At 41.2% G+C, this 7,993-nt stretch overlaps 1 long non-coding RNA gene across 1 annotated transcript; it reads right to left on the reverse strand.

Moving 5' to 3' along the window:
- Positions 1–2,097: 2,097 nt before the first annotated feature.
- On the reverse strand, positions 2,098–7,400 carry LOC116973634. The gene is made up of 3 exons (XR_004412096.1): positions 7,390–7,400; positions 4,863–4,865; positions 2,098–2,173 (listed from the first exon to the last, which is right to left on the reverse strand). It is a non-coding gene; the product is annotated as an uncharacterized LOC116973634 (long non-coding RNA).
- Positions 7,401–7,993: the final 593 nt, after the last annotated feature.

The raw sequence follows: 7,993 nt of genomic DNA on the forward strand, positions 1-7,993 counted from the left end.
AGTTCAAAGAAATTGTCATCATTATTTACAAGCCAAAAGAAACACAGCGGATAAAAAAAACTCCAGGCCAATCATGTTTTGCTCAGCTTACCTTTAGAGCAAATGCACTCAAACCCATTGATCAGGTCGTTGCAGGTCCCTCCATAAAAGCAAGGATGTGAGTAGCATTCATCAATGTTCACAGAGCATGTTATCCCTGTGAATAAAGGAAATAAGATATGATCACTCAATGATGAACAGAACACCACATTACTGGTGGCAAAGATTTCCCTGATCTACCTGAGACAACCTGGCCATTCTGCATTGCTTTACTGTTATCAACTCCCTGTCTTAAATAAAGTGTGAAATCTACTGTTTTCTTTATGAATAGAAAATTAATCTAAACTAAGGCCAGTGGCATGAAGATACAGGAAAGGGTGTATGAAACGCAACCACAAACCATGAACCAACTGCAAACATCGTTCTCCTTGATAGTGAATGCCCTCAAACTCCTTGTTGGTTAAGAGAAGAAGGGGCCGGTAAGTTACGGTGTGAGGTAAAATGAAAGACCTCATGTCAGAAAGCAGACTAATTCCACACAGGTTGCTGTGCCTGAGCTTCCCGTTAGTCAGACTTCAACAACCTCATAGCTTGAACGTTTTGAACATTTGGTTTGGTTTGAGAACAGCTCCATTTAATATCGAAAGAAATTGCAGAGAATTGTGGACGCAACCCAGACCATCACACCTACCTCCAGATTTAGGGACAGTTTCATTCCAGCTGTTATCAGGCAACTAAACCATACTATAAAACAACTAGAGATCAGTCCTGAGCTATCATCTACCTCACTGGAGATTCCTTGGACTATCACCTTGAATAATAATCAGACTTTATCTTGCAGCAAATGTTATTCCCATCATGCATCTCTATACACTGTGATCAGCTCGATTGTAATCATATACAGTGGCTTGCAAAAGTTTTCATACCCCTTGAACTTTTCCACATTTTGTCATGTTACAACCACAAACGTAAATGTATTTTATTGGGATTTTATGTGATAGACCAACACAAAGTGGTGCATAATTGTGAAGTGGAAGGAAAATGAAACATGGTTTTCAAATTTTTTTACAAATAAAAAACTGAAAAGTGTGGTGTGCAAAAGTATTCAGCCCCCCTGAGTCAATATTTTGTAGAACCACCTTTCGCTGCAATTACAGCTGCAAGTCTTTTGGGGTATGTCTCTACCAGCTTTGCACATCTAGAGACTGAAATGTTTGCCCATTCTTCTTTGCAAAATAGCTCAAGCTCAGTCAGATTGGATGGAGAGCGTCTGTGAACAGCAATTTTCAAGTCTTGCCAGAGATTCTCAATTGGATTTAGGTCTGGACTTTGACTGGGCCATTCTAACACATGAATATGCTTTGATTTAAACCATTCCATTGTAGCTCTGGCTGTATGTTTAGGGTTGTTGTCCTGCTGGAAGGTAAACCTCCGCCCCAGTCTCAAGTCTTTTGCAGACTCTAACAGGTTTTCTTCCAAGATTGCCCTGTATTTGGCTCCATCCATCTTCCCATCAACTCTGACCAGCTTCCCTGTCCCTGCTGAAGAAAAGCATCCCCACAGCATGATGCTGCCACCACCATGTTTCACAATGTGTTCAGGGTGATGTGCAGTGTTAGTTTTCCGCCACACATAGCGTTTTGCATTTAGGCCAAAAACTTCAATTTTGGTCTCATCTGACCAGAGCACCTTCCTCCACATGTTTGCTGTGTCCCCCACATGGCTTGTGGCAAACAGCAAATAGGACTTCTTATGGCGTTTTTTCAACAATGGCTTTCTTCTTGCCACTCTTCCATAAAGGCCCGATTTGTGGAGTGCATGACTAATAGTTGTCCTGTGGACAGATTCTCCCACCTGAGCTGTGGATCTCTGCAGCTCCTCCAGAGTTACCATGGGCCTCTTGGCTGCTTCTCTGATCAATGCTCTCCTTGCCCGGCCTGTCAGTTTAGGTGGACGGCCATGTCTTGGTAGGTTTGCAGTTGTGCCATACTCTTTCCATTTTCGGAGGATGGATTGAACAGTGCTCTGTGAGATGTTCAAAGCTTGGGATATTTTTTAATAACCTAATCCTGCTTTAAACTTCCCCACAACTTGATCCCTGGCCTGTCTGGTGTGTTCCTTGGGCTTCATGATGCTGTTTGTTCACTAATAATACATTTTATTTAAGGGCGCCTTTCAAGAGTCTCAAGGACTAATGTTCTCTAACAAACCTCTGAGGCCTTCACAGAACAGCTGTATTTATACTGAGATTAGATTACACACAAGTGGACTCTATTTACTAATTAGGTGACTTCTGAAGGCATTTGGTTGCACTGGATTTTATTTAGGGGTATCAGAGTAAAGGGGGCTGAATACTTTTGCATGCCACACTTTTCAGTTTTTTATTTGTAAAAAAATTTGAAAACCATGTATCATTTTCCTTGCACTTCACAATTATGCGCCACTTTGTGTTGGTCTATCACATAAAATCCCAATAAAATACATTTACGTTTGTGGTTGTAACGTGACAAAATGTGGAAAAGTTCAAGGGGTATGAATACTTTTGCAAGCCACTGTAGTCTTTCCGCTGACAGTTTTGCATGCAACAAGCAGCTTTTCACTGTGCCTGTGTACACGTGACAATAAACTTAGCTACACTACTTATTTCTACTGACAATTGCAGAAGTGGACTTCGACCGCCCCGACTGCATGAGAATAAAGAGGGAAGAAGATGAGACTTGATTGCCTTCCATCACAGTGAGGAATGTGGGGAATATGCTGTGGTGGATGTTTATGTTGACTTTAATGTAGTTGTGTGACTTGCTGCTTCTTTTAGTTTGGCTGTATGGTAATTCGAATATCACTGTGCCTTAATTGGTACACTAGACAATAAATGACCCTTGATGTAGATCAGTCAGTATTTGTTGAACTGATCCATGTCATGTTTTACTGCATGCCGCTGTTTACTCATTCATCTGGTTGAGTGCCTCATATTATCTAGTCTGTTAGTCCAGCCTCTAGTTAGGTTTGTTGTTGAGCATGAGCTTACAACACCTATGTATTACAGCTCTGTGTGTTTACTATAATAAACAACTTATACTTATTTATTGATCCTGAGTATTTCACATGCTTACATAGAAACATAGAAAATAGGTGCAGGAGTAGGCCATTCGGCCCTTCGAGTGATCATGGCTGATCATCCAACTCAGTATCCCGTACCTGCCTTCTCTCCATACCCCCTGATCCCTTTAGCCACAAGGGCCGCATCTAACTCCCTCCTAAATATAGCCAATGAACTGGCCTCAACTACCTTCTGTGGCAGAGAATTCCACAGATTCACCACTCTGTGTGAAAAATGTTTTCTCATCTCGGTCCTAAAAGACTTCCCCCTTATTCTTAAATTGTGACCCCTTGTCCTGGACTTTCCCAACATCGGGAACAATCTTCCTGCATCTAGCCTGTCCAACCCCTTAAGAATTTTGTTTCTATAAGATCCCCCCTCAATCTTCTAAATTCTAGCGAGTACAAGCCGAGTCTATCCAGCCTTTCTTCATATGAAAGTCCTGACAACCCAGGAATCAGTCTGGTGAACCTTCTCTGTACTCCCTCTATGGTAAGAATGTATTTCCTCAGATTAGGAAACCAAAACTGTATGCAGGTGTGGTCTCACCAAGATCCTGTACAACTGCAGTGGAACCTCCCTGCTCATATACTCAAATCCTTTTACTGTGAATGCTAACATACCATTCACTTTCTTAACTGCCTGCTGCACCTGCATGCCTACTTTCAATGACTGGTGACATGATACCCAATTCTCGTTGCATCTCCCCTTTTCCTAATCGGCCACCATTCAGATAATAATCTACTTTCCTGTTATTGCCACCAAAGTGGATAACATCACATTTATCCACATTATACTGCATCTGCCATGCATTTGCCCACTCACCCAACCTATCCAAGTCATCTTGCAGCCTCCGAGCATCCTCCTCACAGCTAACACTGCCTCCCAGCTTCGTGTCATTCGCAAACTTGGAGATGTTGCATTCAATTCCCTTGTTCAAATCATTAATATCTATTGTAAATAGCTGAGGTCCCTGCACTGAGCCTTGCGGTACCCCACTAGTCATTGCCTGCCAGTAAAAGGACACGTTTACTCCTACTCTTTGCTTCCTGTCTGCCAGCCAGTTCTCTATCCACATCAATACTGAACCCCCAATACCGTGTGCTTTAAGTTTGTATACTAATCTCTTATATGGGACCTTGTCGAAAGCCTTCTGGAAGTCCAGATACAATACATCCACTGGTTCTCCCTTATCCACTCTACTAGTTACATCCTCGAAAAATTATATAGGATCCGTCAGACATGATTTACCTTTCATAAATCCATGCTGACTTTGTCCAATGATTTCACCACTTTCCAAATGTGCTGCTATCCCATCTTTAATAACTGACTCTAGCATTTTCCTCACTACCGATGTTAGACTAACTGGTCTGTAATTCCCCGTTTTCTCTCTACTAATGCTGCGAGTCAGTGACTCAACCAACTGCTTCACCATGCCATCTTAAATGATGACAAATTAACAATAATGGCGTTCGGAAGGGATTTGGGGGTCGTTATAGCACTGAAATTTAGATGCCATGCAGGTTGGCTCAGCGGGCATTGTAAGATGCACAGAAATATCCTACAGACAGTAAACAGATAGATGCCTAAATAATTTGTTTTGGGAGATGCTGATAAAAAGTAATTTCTGCAGAGAACCCTGCTGCTTTCCAAAATGATTCTGCTCTTTCTTATCAGTCCAGATAAGACATCACCTGGAGGACCAGACCTCCCTCAGTGCAACCCCCTGGAGCGTCAGGATGACATCTATCTAATACTTGTGCAAACCTTCTGCAAAGAGGCTTGAACCTATAATTAGCTGGGACACGGCTGGGAACACGTACCAGAAATGAAACCATCCCCCTTCACTCCCATTGCAATTTCTGTTCAACGTGGCCTCCACATATTAACATTCCTGTTATTTACGTTAACATTCTACTGCTCTTTTCAAATGATCTTTTTATTGAGCCAAACTATTGGATTTTTGTGTGGACTCTTAAGGACTTGTCCCACTTGGGCGATTTGTCAGCGGACTGCCGGCGACTGTCAGCACTCGCTGACAAAGCGGGAACTGGAACGGCGAATGTCAGAGTGGAACACACTCACACACACAGAAAATGTTTCAACATGTTTAAAAAGTTGTGGCCACCATACTGAGACCGCGACTAGTTCCCAGAATGCGGGAACTTCTTGCGACCAAGAAGGAGACTCACCAGAGATCACCAGCAAACATGTGTCTCCTGCACTTGCGAAAAAAGTCGCCTAAGTGGGACAGACCCTTTAGGGTCCTTGCCACTTCCAACATTTCACCATTTAAACAATACTCAGATCTATTGTTTTCAGTTCAAAATGGATGACTTCACACAGCAGTATGACATTCATCTACCACAGGCTTCCTAACTCACTTACTCAATCATTGCCTTTTGTAATTTTATTCTCCTGCCTACACCACTTATTTCACCACTGATCTTTAGTGCCATTGAAAAGCTTGGATTTTCAGATTCCTATCGTGTTATCTCAGTCATTAATGAGTTTGGCAATGCTAGATGGCATACGAGTCAATGCAAAGAGCCTTGCAAAAAGTTAGATAAGCTGACAACTTCAACAGACACATGAAAGTATGATAACATCAGCTTTCTGTAGACATTTGAAGGGCAGGAACCATGGGCTCTTTCTGAGTTAGAACATGACTATAACAAAGGGTGAAGATAAGTTAGTAGTAAGAGTCTGAGATTGAGTATTTTTTATGCTTCCAATACGGTTGCAAAAGTGCTCTGGAAACAGCTGTCATAAAGAAAAATCAATGTAAGAACAGCAGTATTCATTTATGGAGGAGACAGTAAAGGTTCAGAGCACATATATCCCCACAATAATGTGGTAAGACACATGACGGGAGCCTGTGCATTTAAAGAGTGGGCAATAAAACAATATATTTATTTCAGATTTTGAGTTCAGATATGACAGAAAGCTGGCTACAAAATGCAGGAGTAACTCAGAATGTCAAGCAGCATCCCCATAGAATGGTGATAATTTGGGTCAGGGCCCTTCTTCAGACTGGAGACATTTGAATATGGGTCCCTAACCAAAACACCACCTATCCATGTTTCCCGGAGATGCTGCCTTACCTGCCAAGTTACTCCAGCACTTTAGCCGGGTTTTTTTTGTAAACAGAAATTGCAGTTTCTTATTTCTACATTATGAAAGAAAGCCGAGCAGAATATAAAAAGTGCAAGGGTGAAATTAAAAGTCAATTAGGAAGTCAAATAATGCAGGAGAAAATGGTATGCTTATGAAATCAATTTGTGACTATTTATCAAGAAGGAGGTAACAATTATTACAATAAAGAGAGTAACATATCGAAAGGCATGTGAATTCGGGAGAAATATAAAAGGGGTTTAACATCTTTGATTCAAGGTGAAGATCCAGCACGATATGTAATGAATCAGACTGTTCAGTTAAGCAAGGGAGCAAATAGTTAAATATAAGTATTGTTCTCAGCAGTTTGTGTATTTGTTATAAGAACCAGTAGAGGCTCTCAATGTCTTTTTCCAATCCACTCGATGATTGGAAGACTACTGATTTTATTCCCTAGTTTAAAGAGGGAGAAATGGAGAGGCCAAGTAGCTACATTCCAGTGAGCGTAGCACTGCAGATGGGCAGATAATAGGCCTTCACAAACATAATTCACTGCCAACAGGCTCTGTTTTTACAGATGTCTAAAAGTTAATTTTATCACAAGACATCAAATAGCCAAAATCACACCACACAGTAACCATACCGCCAATGAATGATGTTGATGAAGATTCATTAACATGAACATTTATCCATTATCTTCCCCTCCATAGTTACCACAGTAATAAACAGGTTGACCCCCCCATGTTCAATAGTTCGTTTTGATGGGCTTAAAGTATCAGTGGCTGCAGTAGTGTTTAATGGAGTAGTGTTGCACAAGTATCAATCAAAATGATTACTTGTCAGTTTCCAAAGCAAATCTCCTAAATGGCCTCCTGTGATGAAACAGATATTCTGTGTTCTTAAGAGTCAATGAATGATGTGCAATTACTATGCGGAGGTTGCATGGAAATAGGTTTTTTCAAGACCGATTCTCCTTTGAATTTAATAATATTTATGGAAGCTTGTTCATACATATGGATGTCTCCAAGTCAGCGGTGGAAGAGCTCTTATTTGAAAAGACACGTTAATCAAAAATACTCAAGAATTTGTTAAGGGAGTCCATGACTTCCAAAATGTCTTGAATAATAGCCAGTCACAAGAAACATTGATGTAATGCACAAGTTCCACATGGCTGCCCACTCAAAATAGTAATACCCTTAATAGTCCAAGGAAACATGGCCAGTGGGTTTTGCAACTTGCTCAGTAGCAGGAAGCAACAGACAATAAGTAATACATGATGCCACAGTGGCATAGCTAGAAGAACCGCTGCCTCACAGTGCCAGAGACCCAGGTTCAATTTTGGCCTTGTGTCCTCTGTGGTTTGAACATTCTTCCTGTATCCACATGGGTTTTCTTCAGGTGCTCCTGTTTCCTCCCACATCTCAAAGACTTACGGGTTGGGAGGTTAATTAGCTACTGTAAAATTGTCACGAGTGTGCAGCTGAGTGGTAGAATCTGGGTAAATTTGATAAGATTGGTGGAAGATTAGCTCAAAAGGTGGATGATGGTCAGCAAGGGCCTGGTGAGCCAGGGTCTGTCTCCATGCTGTATCTCTCTATGGGATATATGCCATATTGTTTGTTTTGTTTTTGTTTTTGTCTTTTGTTTTTACCTTGTTTGGGATGTGTTTACCTTGTTTGGGACTAAAGATGGAAATTAGCTACTGGCTACAATCTTGTGTATTACATGTAAATGTTTATT

This window comes from Amblyraja radiata, chromosome 5 (genome assembly GCF_010909765.2).
Source record: "Amblyraja radiata isolate CabotCenter1 chromosome 5, sAmbRad1.1.pri, whole genome shotgun sequence".
Classification (NCBI taxonomy): domain Eukaryota; kingdom Metazoa; phylum Chordata; class Chondrichthyes; order Rajiformes; family Rajidae; genus Amblyraja; species Amblyraja radiata.